The 18,306-nt window shown below is 36.3% G+C and overlaps 1 long non-coding RNA gene across 2 annotated transcripts in view; it reads right to left on the bottom strand.

The window, feature by feature from the left end:
- Positions 1-9,637: 9,637 nt before the first annotated feature.
- The window catches only part of LOC309666536, a 347,146-nt gene continuing 338,477 nt past the window's right edge, over positions 9,638-18,306 (bottom strand). For both annotated transcript variants that reach the window (XR_014267149.1, XR_014267150.1), the window contains one exon: positions 9,638-18,239. This is a non-coding gene — a long non-coding RNA (uncharacterized lncRNA). The remainder of the gene's footprint in view (positions 18,240-18,306) is intronic.

Genomic DNA, 18,306 nt, shown 5'->3' with positions numbered 1-18,306 from the left:
AAAAATCATATTTCTCTGGCACAGTTTTATGAGTTTTTGTCTTCAGCAAGAGGGAAGCTTTGCCTTTGAAAATGGTAAAAGGGTCATGCAAATGACCTCAGCACTGGCAGCCTGATTTGAGATCCAACGAATTCTGAAACTGAAAAATTTCACCAAAATCCTCAGATTCTCAGTGCAACTGCAGAATAGCTTTCCTTTGCATCCAGGGACCCTCCCCTCAACCCCTTTGCTCTATCACCTGCAACTGGCAGGGCCCAGAAAGCCCAGGTCCAGAGATCTCCATCAAATGCCACTGAAAAGAGTAACTGACCATGATTAATTACCACACAGGGCAGGATATTTGCAAGGATTCTTCCAGAAGGCACATTTTTACAAAAAGATTATTTGACTGGACTGAAAACATAAATGTAAGAGCCTGGTGGAGGCTCGTGAGAAAGAAGCCCTCTCTACAAATCTACTGTCACGGAGCTAACAAGAGGATGGGAAGGCAGAAAGTCTACCCCTCGAGGTATCCAGTCTCTTCCCATCATTTCAAACAGGCAGTTCACCACACAGCTAACCTAGCGTGAGCCTCAGGGCCCCTCCCTGCACATCACTGGGGAGAGTCCTGCCACGCGATTGCATGATTATGTCTTTTGAGTTTGTCAGCCCTCTGCAATTTTAAAATTTGCTGCACGTCCTCATGTGGTCTTTCCTCTATGTGCGCACAAGTCTGTGTCTTAATCTCCTCTTACAGGGACTCCAGTCATATCAGGTGAGAGCCCACCAAATGACCTCATTTTACCTTCATTACCTCTGAAAGGCCCTATCTCTAAATACAGTCACATTCTGAGGTGCTCGGGGTTAGGACTTCAACATATGAAATTTGGAGGGAGACAGTTCAGCCCGTAACCCTCCACCCTCTCGTTTGCCATAAATCACGTAGTTCTCACATGCAGATATGTTCACCCCAGCCCAAAAGTCTTAACCCATTCACGAATCAACTCTAAGTCCCCAATTCTCATTTGTCTCGTCACTATCACTTCTGTTTTGCCTTTTGGGATGTTGAAATTCTGGGCAAAAGGCTTTATTACTCCTAGCACCCAGACACCTAAGCCTGGAGCTGCCCTTAGCTGCTGGCATAACATAGGAAGAGGTGGGATCAGACGCTGAGCAGTTAAAAGAACAGCTCACTGTTGACTAGTTCAACTCAACATTTGAAGTTGACACGATTATATTTTCCTCTAAGAATTTAATTGGCCTTGTATAGGACTCTATGCCAGCCCCAGAAGGCTGATTTCACAAGCTAGGTCATTACTTAGCCCCTTCCCTACATCAGCAGGAATCTTAGACATGCCAGTTCATTTTCCACCAGAGGATCTCCACATGCCCAAGGACCCTGAGGGTCCTTTATGTTTATCCAGCTTAGTTTCTACTTCCAACATTGCTACTTTTAATGTCCAACACCCCAAACCCACAAACTACCCCCAAAAGAGACTTACTGGTGAGGCAATTAAAATGGCAAATCTCACTTTGAGTTGGCTGGATGAGTCGCCGAAAAGTGGCGGGGTGCAGATCCTGATGTTTCCATATTTCTGTATTTTATCTCCCGTAGGAGAGACCTGAGGGGTGTGTGTGTGTGTGTGTGTGTGTGTGTGTGTTTGTGTGTGTCCGTGTGTGTGTGGCAGCAAATGGATATGGTAAGAGAATAAAATTGTGAGGGGGTAGAATAAAGGTAGAAAAACAAGACTTAACTCTAGGATTTGTAGGTGATGGTGAAGGCTACAAACACATATTTATACACACACACACATATACACATTTGCTGCTGAAAGGCAAAACAACTGCAAACAAACAAACAAAACCCAAAATCCTTCACTTTACATGTCATAGACCCACGATGACTCGTGAATCCTAAGGAATAAAATTGGAACCCATGGTTGCTGTTAGGCTATTTTTCTTCTTCAGGTACATAGTGGGTACTAGGGCCTTATTAGTCGGCTCATTCATTCAACAAACATGTACTGAGCAACAGTCACCTGTCAAGAACCTTCCTAAGTGCCAGGGATTCAAAGATGAGTAACAACGTAATGCGGCTACAACAATGTAACAGGCTCCATCTCAGGCCACTCACCTCCTGCTGTGTGGCCCCGTCTGCAGGCCCGGGGTTGGGGACTCCTGGTTCAGGGCACAGGAAGGACAGAGTGCACCCTGGATGGGGGGGAATCAGGAAAATGGGGTGACTTAGTGCTGGGTACTGGAGCGGGGATTCTGGAGAGAACAGCCAAGGGGATGGTCTTAATGCAGGGAGGCTGTGTTCAAAGATGCCAAGTCATAGGAGGGAAGTTAGGGAAGAGGCAACTCAGGCTTCTAGAGTGGAAGTTGAGTACAGCATACAGAGGAAACCTGGACTCAAAATCCTTAGAGGTTTAAGCTTTCCCTTTCATTTTTGTCATTTTTCTAAAGGGAATGAAAAGCCTTTGGGTTAACCTAAGAATGGTTCACCCTAAATATAAGATCAGTGGCCACAAACAACTTGGGGACTATTTCTGACAGAAATGCATTTGAAAGGAAATTCTTCCGGGAAATTTATATTTTGGGTGTGGCTTATTTCACCAACTGGAGGTGAATAAACTTCGATACAGACTGTGTCTGTATCTGTTTATGCTTAGAAAACAATTTACAGTGCTGATGCCAACTACAGTCAGCAGTCTGCAATCTTTTATTCCATCTAGGTAATTTAGGTAACGTGTAGAGTAGGTGCATAGGAAATATAGACTAGGGAGGCCCCCAAAGCAGGATACGGCACCAAGGGTATTTGTGGATGCCCCTTACACCAGTGCATATTTTTAGTATCCTGTATCCAGCATCACTTCAGCAGCAGAGTTCTGGGTAGTCCGGTATGATGAGTAGTCTAGATTTTGGAGTATGGGCTGAAAAGAGTTCCATAAAGCCACCCAAGGCCTAGCACATGGTCTAGCTGGGACTTAATAAATGTGTTGAGTGAATGAATGAATTCCAGGTACCCACATACATCTTTAGACAGACAGTGAAGTGATTTCACTAAAGCTCTTTTCTGGACATTCAGTTAAATTCAAGTGCTGATTTTATCTAAGAATGGTCTTATTAATCATATTTGTCCATTGCCATTTTGAATCGATAGAGTTCAGGAATAAAATAGAATGATTCTTGAAGGCCCTTCTCACCACATCAGAGCCAATCTCCTTGCGTTTAGAGTTGGATTTTTCTTTGGCCCTACCCAGCACACGTGTTCTAGGCAGTTTCTTTCTCTTCTCCTGCAGAGAACATGTCAATTCCATCTCCGTGCCTGGAATGCCCTCCCTGCCTCTTTCTCAGTATCTAAAGCCTACCCATTCCTGCAGGCCAGGATCAGTTCCAACTGCCTGGGTGCATCTGCTTCCCTTCCCGCTAGTGGCATCCAAATATACTTTCTCCTGCTTCTGGCTTCTTGGTGGCCAGATCAGTCTTCCCACTAGAGCGTGATACTGTTTAAAGTGGGCAGAAACTTTCCAGCGTTACACAGTTGAGGATGACTTTAAGGAACCCAATTTCCAGATCCTCAACTTCCATGTCTACTCTTTCGTAGCACTGATCTGCGTGAGAACTCACCTAGGATTAAGGTGTTCCCTTTAGCAATCAGCCTTCTCCCAGTTTACAAAGAAAGACACACCTCTCACTCAACTGAAATCTTACAAAATTGTAAAAATCTTCACAGTGCCAAGCAAAGAAAATATTCAAAATATTGATGTCAGTGCTAAGAAAGTGATTGATTATAATGACTGACTTGTAAGTCTGGTGGTTTTCAATTTTTTCCTTTCAGTAAAGTTGCAAAAGGACCTAATTGAGTTTAGATCATTAAAGCATTTTAATACTAGATCACTCTAGATGTATAATACTGAAAGAAAAAATTTTTTAAAAAACCATGGCCATATTGTTTACATAAGCTCCTTCTTCGTCTTATGATTTATGCAAAAAAGTGTTTCTTGGTGCTTAAATCTATAAAACCAAAACCTTGGAATAAAATTGATGTTGAATTTTATCTAATTTGGCAATGACTAATTGAAAAGGAACAACTAAATGAAAAAAGAGTTCCATGTGTTTCATTAAATGATGCATGTCTAATAAATGTTCATTTTTATGTTTATAAAAAATTGAGTGTATATTAATGTTGCTTTTGATCAGCCGTGTGCTAATTATAATAATAATCCAATATAGAATAAATGGTTTAATATTTAGAGCCTCATGTCATATAATACAAAAATATTTAAATTTAAATTTATATACACATTTTTGTTGCAAAGAAATATCGGATCCTCAACAGAAGACACTTAATCCTGAAAATATACACCAGTAGGGTGGGATTCTACAGGGGAAGTAGGATGGAAATACAGGTCAAAGGAGGGGAAAAAAAACAATGTAAAATTTCCAACTTGTTTGTGTATTTTTTACAACTTTTTTGAGGTATAATTTGCATATCGTAAAATGTACCCGTTGTAACAGTGCAACTGTGCGGTTTTTAGTAAATGTATACAGTAGTGCAGCATTCCCACATTCCCACTTCGGACCATCTCCATTATCCCAGAAATACCCTTGAGCCCACTGGCAGTCAATCTGCATATTCTAAAAATAGAAAACAATGGGTATCAAATAGCTATGTTATTTAGATTTCACTGAATACATTTAAAAGAGTGAAAATGTTGATATTTACAATGCACTGGAGATTGTATCTGATGTATCTGTATAAAACTATAATAAACAATTTCAGACATCAACCTAAGAATAAGAGAAGGGAGCTCCTAGCTAATAAAAAAATGTAAGGGTTACCCAAGCACAAATGACTGAAAACCAATAGCCTACCTCTTATCATTGATCATTAATTATATAATAGTTTACTCTGTAGTGTTTTCTTTCTATTTTATTTGATAAAATAGATAAAAGTCTGGTCAATTCTGTACTTGTTTGGTTGGTCGATTGAAGTAGTTTATTATATTACTGACTTTGATCCAAACTGGGGGGTTCAAAATGCCTTTTTCTTTCAAAAAAGATGCTGTACCCGTCTGTATCACGGGAAGAGCAATAAACTACTTCTTCCTCATTTAGAATGACACAGGACAGATTTTCTAAGTCAGAAGACAATGTCATTATATTCTTGGATGACAGCTAATGTCATGTTTATGCTCTGAATCTTTGGCAATATTTCTGTTGACTTAGGCCCCCTGGGATTCTCTTGGGCTTTCTTTTTTTTTGTCCCTTCATTTTTCTTTTGATCTGGTTATTCTGGTGGTAACAATTTTCATTCGATAAAACTCTTAGACTTTACTGCCACGAGATAAACAATATACATTTACATTTTGTAGATGCAGTAAGACTCCAAATCTCATTTTTAAATTAAGTTCCATAAAAATGTTTTGTATATATATATATATACACACACACATACATATATTCTCATGGATATATATGTATGTCTAAAAAATAGATTTTAAAGGATAATCTTGGACTCCATCCTCACATATAACCTTCTCTAAGACCATGAAAGGATACACTATTTTTTTTTTAAATCAGGAATAAAACTTGCTTCTAATGCATAAAATTAAAAGGTGGGTTTGTTTTATTTCTCATTGACTTGCATACTCCATATTCTTAATTAAAAAAATAGAAAAGTCCCTCAATTACTAGAGATTAAAGTGTAAGGGTCTATCTACATCAGCATGATAAAGGTTTCTAACTGTGATTAAGGTTCCAATCTCATGACATGTGAAATAACCTATGTAATTATATTCCCCTTAGTGCTACAGAAAAGTCCAAGTGACTGTAATACATGCTAACTTAATCTTAGCCACAGAAAATGTGTTTCTAATTTTGAAATTCGGCAATTTTTCAATAAAAGTTGTTGCACTTCGTCTGATCTATTCTCAAAATACGGAAGTGCTTGAAGCCCGACCACCTGCAATAACAGATTACTGCTCTCTAAAATATTACCATACACCTACAATGTGGAGGCACAAAGCTTTGCTAAAAAAGATCTTTGTTGTTTTTTCTAAAAGAAAGAAGTGATCCCAAAGTAAAGCTGGTTTTCAGCAGCCTCTCTGCTCCCAAATGTGACTGGCATCAAAGTCTAATGAAAACCTGTTTGCGGACACTGGATCCATTCCAAGGTACACCATTGGCATATTCTAGACCCCTTGGGACATGACTCATATAAAAAACACAGGGCTGTCATCGGACGGCTGGTGGCTCAAATAAATCAAATTTACTTTGAAAACTGAGGCATACCAAAATTTTATTAGGTGAAACTTGGGCATTTCTTATAGCCAAGTTGCACATATATATTTTTATTACTTACAGCAGTTAAAAGGTATGCTACCAATCATATGCAAAACAAGAAAAGATTGCAGAGTACATTTTTTACTGGGTGGTAATAGGAACTACCTTTTTAAAAAAAAAAAAAAAAAAGAGCAATTCCAAATAATAAGTTAATAATAGGTGGCATCAAAGAATTCAGCTCAGTGTTTACGTAATTCATAAGCCCTCTGGTGCATATTTCTCCATTGCACCTCTATTTAGCAGACCCCATCACTAGTCTTAAAAACTGACTTTTACCCCAAAGTGATTTCTTGCTCACTAAAACTATCAACTGTACCACACTTCATGGGATGATGACAGATAGTGTTTATAATGTGCATTTATGAGAAACAGACATGAACATACTCAAGTTCTTGATGATCTAAAAAGGATTAAACTTTAAGCTTCAAAGACCTACTACTGCTTATACTCTAACCCGCACACTAAGTCAGTTTCAAATTCCGGATTAGGAAAGTTCAGTCTTCTCTTTAGTTAACTTTTAGAAATTTCTTTATTTTTAAGTCTAATATGTTAGACCTTTTAAATATGTTGATCGGTCATCAAAGGCATAGCAGAAAACAGGCCCTTGCCCAGTGAATAGCATATTTGCAAATTAATATTCACTTTTTAAGGCCACATCTGTCACATTTCAAAAGTGGTGGCAGCTTATTTTCCTTCAGTGGCAACTCCTTCAAGAGTCTTACATGGTGAGGCATGTACTATTGTGTATATGTTTTAGTACACACACAAATTTTACCGGATAGTACATAGATTTCAATTGTCTTTGTCAATAGAGTTAAATATTTTGTCATATTGTAATTGGCCAGTCGTATCTCTTTTGACTGTTGCCTGCTTATGGTCTTTAGCTCATTTTTGGTTTTTTCTGTTGGTGTGTTTGTCTGACCTTACTGATTGGCAATTGCTCTTAGAATATTAACCCTTTGTCAAAGATGTGGCAAATCTTTTTCCCAGCTTCATAATTTGCCTTTAATTTTATTTGTTTTTTTTTTTTCCTAAACAAAATTTTAAAATAAATGATAAAGTCAAAGCTAGTAATCTGTTCAGAGGAAGAAGACTATTCAGGTTGAGGGAGAAAAAAAAGAAACAAACACAGGCAGCCGGGAGTGAGGCCAGTTCCTGCACGGCTGCTCTCAGCCACTGTTGTCTTCTCTTCCCATCACATTCCTGTCCTTCCAAAACCCTGAATTGAGCTCACTCCCGTAAAATACGCGTTACTGCGTCATTTGGCATGGATGGACTTACTGTCCTGTATTGCTCCTAGGATAATTCTTGTAATCATTCTTGAATTCTCAACCAGATTGTAAGCAATTTGAGGACAGAAACACTTTGCTATATTTCTTTCCTAATTTTCGTACTTCTAGCACCATGCTCCGCAGGTAATAAGCCTTGAACAATTACTTGTTCATTGATTACAGATGTGTTTCCTCCCTTGCATTCCATGGCCAAATGACTCCATTTTTCCTTTCTCGAATATTTTGTGGAGGCTAAGTTTATGTATGAAAATCACTGAGCCATTTTAAATGAAGTGATTTCTGTTCTGACAAATTACTAGTCAAAGCTCTATTCAGAGTAAGTGACTTCCTTAAGTGATGGGTAAATTCAGTCAAAATAGTTGATTTGAGCCTTTGAGTTGACCCAACTTGCTCTCAGTCAGTAAGAACACACTATAACACATAGAAAGTTGGGTTTCCCTGGATGCCTCCACTGCTTGCCAGTGAATTGTGGGGAATTCCTAGAATGATACTAAAATAGAGAAACTATACTGGTGGTATAGCTGGTGGTCTTTCCTAGAATGATACTAAAATACAGAAGCTATTCAAGAATATATGTAAAAATATTTCTAGGAGATCTTTTAAAAATATGTATGATAATATAATTTTAATAGATTATTGTTTTAGTTTTGGGGTAAAACCCATTCTTTAAGACCAGTGATGGGGCCTGCTAAATGGAGGTGCAATGGAGAAATTTGCACCATAGGGCTTGTGAATTACGAAAACACTGGGTTGCATTCTTTGACATCACCTATTACTAACTTATTTGAAGTTCCTTTAAAAAAAAAGGTTCAATTAAAGCCATGCAAGCTAAGCCCATAAAGGAATGCAATTTTTACCAACCTAATTGCCAAAGAATGATTAAAAATTATAACACTTGAGGTTGTTAAAGATTGAGAAGTGGAAACATTTGTTCACAGATACTGGGAGGATAAATTGTATCAATTTTGGAAGGCACTTTGGCAATATGTATTAAAAGTCTTAAAATATATACTAATCTTTGACCCAGAAATTCTATTTGTAGGACATTTTCTTAAGGGAATAATTATGGATGTGTTCAAAGGCTTAAAGATAAGAAGGATTACAGCATTGTTTAAGACAACAAAAACTTGGAAATGATGCAAAGATCCAATAACAGAAGATAAAATAAAGTTTAAAATTAATGATAACTTATTAAATAATATTAGTGATATGGAAATATGTCCTGTACACTAAGATACAAAGTAGCTTACAAACACTATATGGAATACATTTCATATTTTAGTAAGTGTATACAGAAAATAAATTAGAGATACATTAATATGTAACCAGTGTAATAGTAATTCTCTGGGTGCTGGGAATACAGGTTACTTTTCTTTATTTCAGTGTTCTTTTAATTAAAAATATATATATATACTGTTTTTTGTTATTTAAAGAAGTCTATTCGTAAAACAAGCTGCAAAAAAGAGTTTGAGGCTAAAGTGGGTTGTACACATTTAAGGTGGTTTTCTTAGCCTGCAGTGCCAATGGTTGCTATGGATTGCTTAGAAATTCTTCTGGATTTTCTAAAAATATGCATTTCCAACAGGGATTTATGATAATGTCCTTTTCTTTTCACCGTAGCTTCAGCAAGAGGCTGAATAATAATGTTATAGAGTTTAATAATGTTATAGAGTTCTGTTAATTTACTTTTTAAACCATCTTTTGCAATTTCTTTTTTATTTTTTTTTTAATTTTTATTTATTTATTTATTATTTTTGGCTGTGTTGGGTCTTCGTTTCTGTGCAAGGGCTTTCTCTATTTGCGGCGAGTGGGGGCCACTCTTCATTGCGGTGCGCGGGCCTCTCACTGTCGCGGCCTCTCTTGTTGCGGAGCACAGGCTCCAGACGCGCAGGCTCAGTAGGTGTGGCGCACGGGTCTAGTTGCTCCGCGGCATGTGGGATCTTCCCAGACCAGGACTCGAACCCGTGTCCCCTGCATTGGCAGGCAGATTCTCAACCACTGCACCACCAGGGAAGGCCGCAATTTCTTTTTTAAAGGGCTGCATTTAAACTTGTTTCATCAAGGTGACAGCTAGCAGCTTAATTTTTGAAACTTCAAGTAATAGATATAAAAGTGAAACATTTAAAATATGTATAATTGTACAAAATTTTATCGGTGTTTATTGATAGATTTAAGAAACCTTTTCCTAAAATGTTCTTGTGTGTGGAGAGAAATGGGATCAGGAAGAAATTTGCTTCATGTTCTTCCTGTATGACTTATCTCAGGAGAATTTAAGGGGCAACACAAATCAAAATCTCCAAGTTCTAACCAGGCTTTGCTTCATGGCTTTAAAGACAACTCATTCTTGACTGTCTTAACTAACGGAAGAAATAGTGGGGATGATCACACTCAATAAATAACCAAAAGCTTTCGATTATTGTCTTTGCAACAAATGATACAATTTTTCAACAAATATTATACCAAATATAATTGCCATTGATTATTGAAAGGATGAGTTTCATAGAAATGAGACACATAGAAACATCTGAGGAAGCTGGTTTAAATTTTAAATAATTGCAGAGAGAAACAAGATAGACTATGGATTTAAAAAGTTAGTTGTGCCATGTTTCTTTGCCAGTTTGGCTCCAAATTCTATCTTGAAACATAAGGATATGATTAACTTGCAGAAATTATTTCTTCTGGAAAAGTGTAAGTTTATTCTCACCCATACTCTGAAAATGGAAACGTTTCCCAGACTGTTCCAGTGTGATAGTTTTTCTTTAGGTCGAATCAGACCTTTGGGCCAAAGCCCTTTATCAACCAGTCAACGGGAAAGCTTTTCTCAGTCATGAAAAATGATTTTTTTTTTCTTTATAAACATTCCTGAGAAAGGGGGAAGTTTTCTTCAGGTTTAATTTATAAGTTAGAGGGGCATTTCTTCCATGAATAGAACGATTTTGTTCCCATATTTGAAAAAATAACATGGATAGTGTCTGAGGTTTTGATGAAGGGACTGAGGAAGAATAACCTGAGTTGTGCTTCTGCAGGTGACGGAACCCAGCGGTGATAGAAATGCGATCCTTTGCGGAGGGAGTTCTCTTTTGTAAACTGGACTCTATGTCAAGTGATTCCAAATCCCCATCTGACCTTGTCACCAACCTGACCCTATTCCAACTCATTAGGCAAGCAAAACTGGTGGCCATGTGGAGCAAAGTACCTTCGTGGTCAGATACGAGAGCTAGACAGTAGGAGCATTTTACTCTGTAACCTGAGTTGCAACCACAATCCTCTGAAAACCTCCCACAGTCTCCTTTTCAGATAGTTCTCCTGCAATTATCTTTGCCCCTCCTTCCCCAGCTGCTTTCCCCTCCTCATTAAAGATATAAGAGCAGCTAACTGGAGAGGTGCTCATCTGGCTGAAGTTTTCTTAGTTTTGTAAAAGACAGTGTGGCATACTCATGCTCCCAAGCCTTACAGATAAAACTAGAATGTCATTAGCAGAAGTAAAGTGAGAACGGTGGGGAGAACACTGCACCAGGACTCAGGACACCTACATTCTTACATCTCTCTCTCTCATCCATGAGGCTTGTCGTTAAAATAGTCATTTGGTGAAACTTCTTTGTGCCTCATTTCCTTCTCTGAAAGAAATGAGGAGTTATGCTACTTAGGTCCTTTCCAGCTTTCATGGTCTGTGAATCTAAATCTTTTACAAACTATCCTTAAAAATGATTTTTATTTCCCTTCTTCAATAAGACAAACCTTTTTTTCAGTCCAGTGATATCAAAGGATTACAGCCTGATTTGCCACAAAACTTCTCAACAAGTCTGATCATACAAATATTCTTGGAGATTATTTTAGGAAGCCTATATGCTAGTACTTTTGACTGCAGGAAGGGAAACAAAGTTTCTCCGAAGGTAAGTGTGTGTTTATTTTATTTTATTTTATCTTGTATTATTTTACTTTTATTTTATTTTATTTATTTTATTTTATTTTATTTTATTTTATTTTCCAGGGGGCTCATATGATAGAACAAAGTACAATATTAAGTGGTGAACTCATTTATAAACATCCTAATAAAGTAAAAAAAACCCTGAAACCATAAATATAGCATCATTACTGCAAAACAATACAAACTTGCTCCATCTACTTGGCTTTCCTACTCCTTATAATAAGCAACTAATTAGATATGATTGTGCAAGTCAAAAATGTTATTTGCAACCATTGTATTTATATGTATTCAAAATCAGTATTAAATATCAGGAATAAAACAATTATTAATTTCTAGAGTGCACTTTTTTACCTTCTTCATAGAAGATTGTTGAGCATTTTGATTGTGATTCAGAATGTACCTTTAATGACTGACTACTTCACACGTTTTCCTGCACTTGATACATATAAAACTGGTTTGCATGCAAACTCTGATCTCTTTTTGAATTTTGTAATAGAGAATTGTCACTGTCATTAAATATATTCACACTTATTTTGAGAATAAAGGAGTTGCTGTTCTCTCTCTAAATGTTAACATTATTGTTATTAAACTTATGGAATACCAGATATTTTCTCCAAAAAAGAAGGAGGTGACTTTACCCTCTTATGGCTTCTGAGAAACCCCAGTCACTTTAAATACCATCTTCTTGACAGATGAACTGCCTCAAATGTGGTGAGTTGTATTAATAAAATATATCAACATTTGAATAGGTTTTATAAACACATTTGTTTTGATTCAGTAAGTATTGGTAAAGCTCCTTTTACAAAAAAGATTATTTCAGGGACCATGTGACATACATAAAGCAATACATTAAGGGTTCTACCTTGGTATAGCAAAAATATATAGTTGGAGATAAACCAAGGAAACCAAAACAGCTATAGCAGAGTTCAATAAATGGCAAAATACATTGTTCTATGAAGCAAAGAAAAAGTATGATGCCTGGGTGGTTGATCAGATGGGACTTCCTGAAAGAAGTTATTTGAAATTAACTGTTAGTACATCCCTTCAGAGATTGCTATGGGGACAAAGTATTCCAAGTGGCTCTAGACTGGCTAGGTAAGGACATGTTAGGATCACTGAAATTGGCCCAAGTTCTCCTGATGTTAGTACCTCCACTTAGAACTAGCTCCCCATATCACTTGCTAGTTATTGGTTGCACTCTTCCTACAAGGATTCTAACAAAGGCCACTGAGCTTAACTGTGTAGAATGCAGAAGTGGAGGAACAAGAAGCCAGATTAGAAAGGCAAACTGGACCCACGCTGTGGAGGGTCCTGAATGCCACACTGAGTGTGGAGCTGGCTCTAGGGACAACCAGAAGCCATTCAGCCTTCTGGGCAGAGTTGCCCCATAATCAGATTTCACACCAAACTGCTAGCTGTGCATAGAACGGCTTGGCCCAGGGAGTGTCCTTGGATTCAGAAACAACATGGAAGTTTTTGAATACTTGACCCTGGGTGATGGCAGTGAGAAGAGGGAAGGAAGTGGAGTGGTTAAAGAAACAAACAAGGAGAAAATTGGTAATCTCAATTATGTAAGAAATAATTCTCAATTATTTAATACCATGATGGTTCCCAAAAGGGATTTTAGAATTTTCTACTTACGAAAAATAGAACCAACAAAATTCTCTGTAGCTCAGGGTAACTAAGCAGAAGGTCAAGGAAGGGATAAAGTAATTTTGTTAATTTTCTTAATTCTCTTTTTAAAAATATTTTCATTAGCTTTTGGTGTTAATTGGCTGAGACCTGATTTTTAAGTGGATTTCACAATGAATTATTTTCTGCTTTTAGAAATTTAGAAAAAAAACCCAGTGTTTAAAAAAATAATCATTAAAAGTAATTCTATCAAATCAATTTTTAAGGGGACTGTAAAATTTACAGCTTCAGAAAATCAAACTCAAAAATATTTTGTCATATTAGAGTAAAGTGCTATTTGTACTTTTTAATTTTTAGAATTTTAATTATTGAATTAAATAGAAATGAATGTTTCACTACTTGAAATTGACTCAGTTTTCGTGTGATATTTTAAAAATTTCCTGAAAATGTAGACAACCTAAAAATGCATTTGGAAAAAAAATTAAACATGAATCATAAAGGCCTACAGTCAAGAACTTTATATTTAAATAGGATTACTTTTTACAGGTACTTATTTTCATAGCAAATACACAACAAAGTACATATATCTTCATATGTATACAGGACAAACCTAGTAGTCCAAATAAAAAGTGTAAGTTACAAAATCAATAATAAAATGATTATTTCAGATACAGATTCATATGCTTTCATAAGTTTTCTCTTTCTCAGCCTAAATGTCTTATTTACATAGAAAAATTATCAAATGAAATAATGATGCCAATTAAACAAAACACTGACATCTCACAATAAAAGAGTCATTAGACACAGAAAACAATTTGAACTTTTTAAGGTACAAAATAAGAAACATGATTTTTACAAAGAGATTAATTCTAAAAATGGCAGCATGTTGAAATCAAAAAACCTCCTTCCGAGGTGGCATAATTAACAACCAAAGTCAAACTTTCTCACATTATCACAGAATTGTTCTTTTCACCACACGGCATGAGACATATTCGTACATCAAGTGGAGCTAGCTGGAAAAGAAATCCAAGAGGGCCTATTTTTAAATAATAATATTTGTAGATTCATTGATAACATGTCAGGTGACAGAGAAAACATTGACCCAGACGATTATAAGTCAAAAAAAGTTTTCATTGCTGAGTAATAGTAATAATGCTTGTCAGAGCCCTAAAGAAAAATACTTGGGAGAACCATATTTACTCTGCAAGAAAATTTCCTAACAAATTACTGGAGTTGCAACAGTCATTAGAAATAAGTAATATGGGCTTCCCTGGTGGCGCAGTGGTTAAGAATCTGCCTGCCAATGCAGGGGACACGGGTTCAAGCCCTGTTCCAGGAAGATCCCACATGCTGCGGAGCAACTAAGCCCGTGCGCCACAACTACTGAGCCTGTGCTCTAGAGCCTGCGAGCCACAACTGCTGAAGCCCGCGTGCCTAGAGCCCGTGCTCCGCAACAAGAGAAGCCACCGCCACGAGAAGCCCGCGCACCACAACAAAGAGTAGCCCCCGCTCGCCGCAACTAGAGAAAGCACATGCAGCAACGAAGACCCAACACAGCCAAAAAACAAACAAATAAATAAATAAAATAAATCTATATTAAAAAAAAAGAAAAGTAATATATTATGGTAGCACCGCAAGAAGGCTTTACATCAAGAATTCCTTCTGAACCTCCAGAGACTAAGTAATATATTGTCTTATTTATACAGGTGCTCTCAGATATAAATGTCAGTCTATAGATCTGAATTACCCATATTATCAAAATGATAATCTAATAAAATCCAAGCAGCCACAGTCCTATCTATTTTCAGATTTTTGCAAAAAATACCATCAGAATACCACTTTCTGCTGGTTCATATTTAATTGCATTGGCTGTCCAAAGAAAGAGTTTTGTCAACAGTTTATAAACTAAAAGAGAAATTGAAAAAAAATTGGACATTTTTCACTTTGCAGATATGCTGAAGTATAGGTTTTGGCTTCAAAATAGCTTATTTGATGGAAATTTGCAAAGGTTATGGAAAATGTATTAATATGTAATGACAAAGCAAAAATTTCAACTTTAGTAAATTCAGATTAAAATAATTTGCAAGGGATGTGTAGTCAATACAATAATTTGCGTATTTACAAAAACTTATTAAGACCAAGTAACATTTGTATATTGTTGAGGAAAATCTTCATCAGTATTTGAAATACTTGATTTTTAAAAATACCGATTGGATTTGAAATTTGTTTTTGTATAACAAGAAATTCAAATATTATATTTATCAATGAAGGAAAAGGAAGAGTTGTTATATTTAAAACATTGATATACCATTGATGTTTAAAGAGTTTGCATTGTTTGAATTGTGCTAAATGGTATGAAGGAGTCTGTCAAAAGGAGAAAAAGTAATAAATATGTTTTTGCTATTTGCTACCTCCTACTCCTGTGAGCAGTTTCTCACAGATGACTTCTATCAAGAATGTGAAAAGATCATCATCAAAGAAATCTTGATTAGGATGTATGTGTGGCCAGCAAGCCATAAAACTGTATCATAAAATGCTATTATGCTAAAGCAAGCTCCAATTTCTCATTTTAAAATGTGAAAAGATTTTATTTGGAAATTGTATACAAACTCAGCATGTAATATTCTCCCTAGCATTTGTGGTTTGCTTTTCTTAGCATATCTATATCAGGTAAAGAAAATACCATATTTTTTTTGTATATAAGTGCCAAGTGCCATATAGAAACCTCCAAAATCCTCCCCAGTTTACTCTGATGTGCTGTACAAATACAATCGTTTTATATGTGACTTGATATGAAAAAGCTTGGGAATAACTGCCCTAGGGGAATGAATTTAACTGATTGTTAGACAAAGTACAGTAGAGCAATGAAAAGACCAAGATAACCCAAAAGTCAAAAATATTACCAAGGAGAAAAGTGTGACTTGACATTAGCTCAAATGTGACTTTAGCTCAAGTTGTTTCTTAGGAGATTTAAAGGAGCGTGTGGTCTCCTCAGACATCAGAGTGTAAAGACACTCCAGAAAGCAGCACACCCATCCTCTGCCACATTTCCCTAATGGGGCTCCCAATGCGCTAATGGTGGAAACCTGTATGGGCATTAGTTGTGGTTTCTTATAAAGACCACGTATAGAAGTTGTCTGAAGTTGTAGTCAATGACTGAATCTTACAGAACTTGAGAGAGTTTGGTATTTGGGAAAATCGCTTCAAAGCTTCACTCTTCTGGCGACTATCTGGGAACAGGAAGGGAAGAAGCATGAATATACTCTTAAAATAACGTACATCAATAAATCAACATTCATACTAAATTCTTTAACTGAGTGGTGATACAGATCAGAATTTCTGTTAACTGTGGAGACACAAAGAATCTTTTAAAAAATATGCTATTTTAAAATCCCATCCAGGAATTGGTCTGAAGTTTTAAATATGTATTCCAATAACTCGTATTTCTTAGGACTTCTGTACTTTTTATCTCATCTACTATTTGAGGATTTTCCAGGTTCAATATTGTGTGCATCAAATTACCCCATATTCTTCTATGTTTCAGAGAGTCTGTAGAGACAAAATAAAATACTTTCCTTTTGATCTAAAATGGCATTTCCTATTTAAGAACAAAAAACCACAAGAAAGTTTTAAGGCTCCTACAACTAATATATTCAAAACCTGTGCAGCTTAAGACTGAACATAAAGAAAAAACACTGAACACGATTTCCAATGAAAGGTTTCCAAACCTACTGGAAAAGGCTGCGTCAAGAGGAATGCCTGTGTGCTTACAAATAACAGCAAAACTCTGGACTGCGAGTAATAACCTAAGAGTTATTGAAGGCATGAGAATAACTTGTAAAAAGCAATTGTAAAGCATTTTGTAAAATATTACTGCCATTCAAATGTTAAATGATGACAACAGAAACTCTTCAGGGACTGGTAAAAAGCAAACACTGTTGGAAGAGGAACTATAAGGAAAAAGGAAAGAAAACAGTGGATATAAAGACCTCATAAATTTAGGAGAGAAAAAAAGACAATTGTGAGTGACAAACGGAGAAGGCTTACCAATTTTATGTCCTGTTCCATCAAAATAAATAGCACATTTTTAATTTCAGGGGACTTGAAGCCAAATGGGAGAGTCAAAGTTAATCTCTTAAATGTTTATAGAGACATTTTTCACACATATAAGCAAATATAGAAGAAATATATATTAAGTGATTCTACTATTTTATAAGACTTATAGTACAATTGAATTCTTTTTAGGGAAACAAAGTAGGAAGGATGCATCATTTCTGCATTGTACTAATAAACAATGGAGCAGTCTATATGAAAGATAGAAAGACAAGATGTTCAGCAATCTTCCTTACTCACTCCTCAAAATCAAGGTCTTTGGAAAAGAGCCTTGATAATCGTCTTGTTTCCTAAGAACCAAACCTTCATATAATTATTATTATTATTATTAATTATTATAACAATAAATACCCAACAGAGTACATTTAATCCTTCTACTTTTCTTTTGTAGTGGCAAAATCGATGTCATGGGGAACGCTTTTTGAAACTGGTATATTTAACTAAAATGAAGAAAAAAGAAAGGGTCCTTATGTAAATCAAATACAGGTTTTTCCAGTTCTGCAGAAAGGATTCCTTATTCTTTGCCCTATTTGGCACTTGTATGTTCTTAATTATTGCTGTTTGGCCTCTTAGAAAGAGAAAGTGGGATAAAATGTGAATCACACTAGAATGTTTTCTGACTTAACAATAATGAATAGCCTTTGTTTTCTTTTTTAAAGATTAAAATAATAGGATTAGGGTCAAAAGATTAACTTGATTATCTGTTTCACGGGTGTGTTTTTATCCATTTTACAGTGGTCATCTCCAGGAAGCAAGACTTACCGCCCATAGCTAAAGAAGACCAGTTTCTGGAGAAACAAGGTTTGTTCTGTGTTTATGTTGCATATTCCATTTCTTCATGTTTTATAGAGCTCACTTTTGTTTCCTCTGTAGGGCCTGGGTTATCTTGTTTAGATTTTATATTGTCTATATTGAAGGGTGACTGCTGAATCCTCATTTCTCATATGCTGTGAAGAAAAGGTGAGAAGAAACAGGAGAGGGTATGAAAGAAGCAGAAGAGGGTAAGAGAGAGAA

The sequence above is a fragment of the Balaenoptera physalus genome (assembly GCF_965194825.1).
Source record: "Balaenoptera physalus genome assembly, chromosome: 9".
NCBI lineage: Eukaryota > Metazoa > Chordata > Mammalia > Artiodactyla > Balaenopteridae > Balaenoptera > Balaenoptera physalus.
Note: the sequence above shows the minus strand (reverse complement) of the source record. Positions and strands in the feature narration are given on the sequence as shown.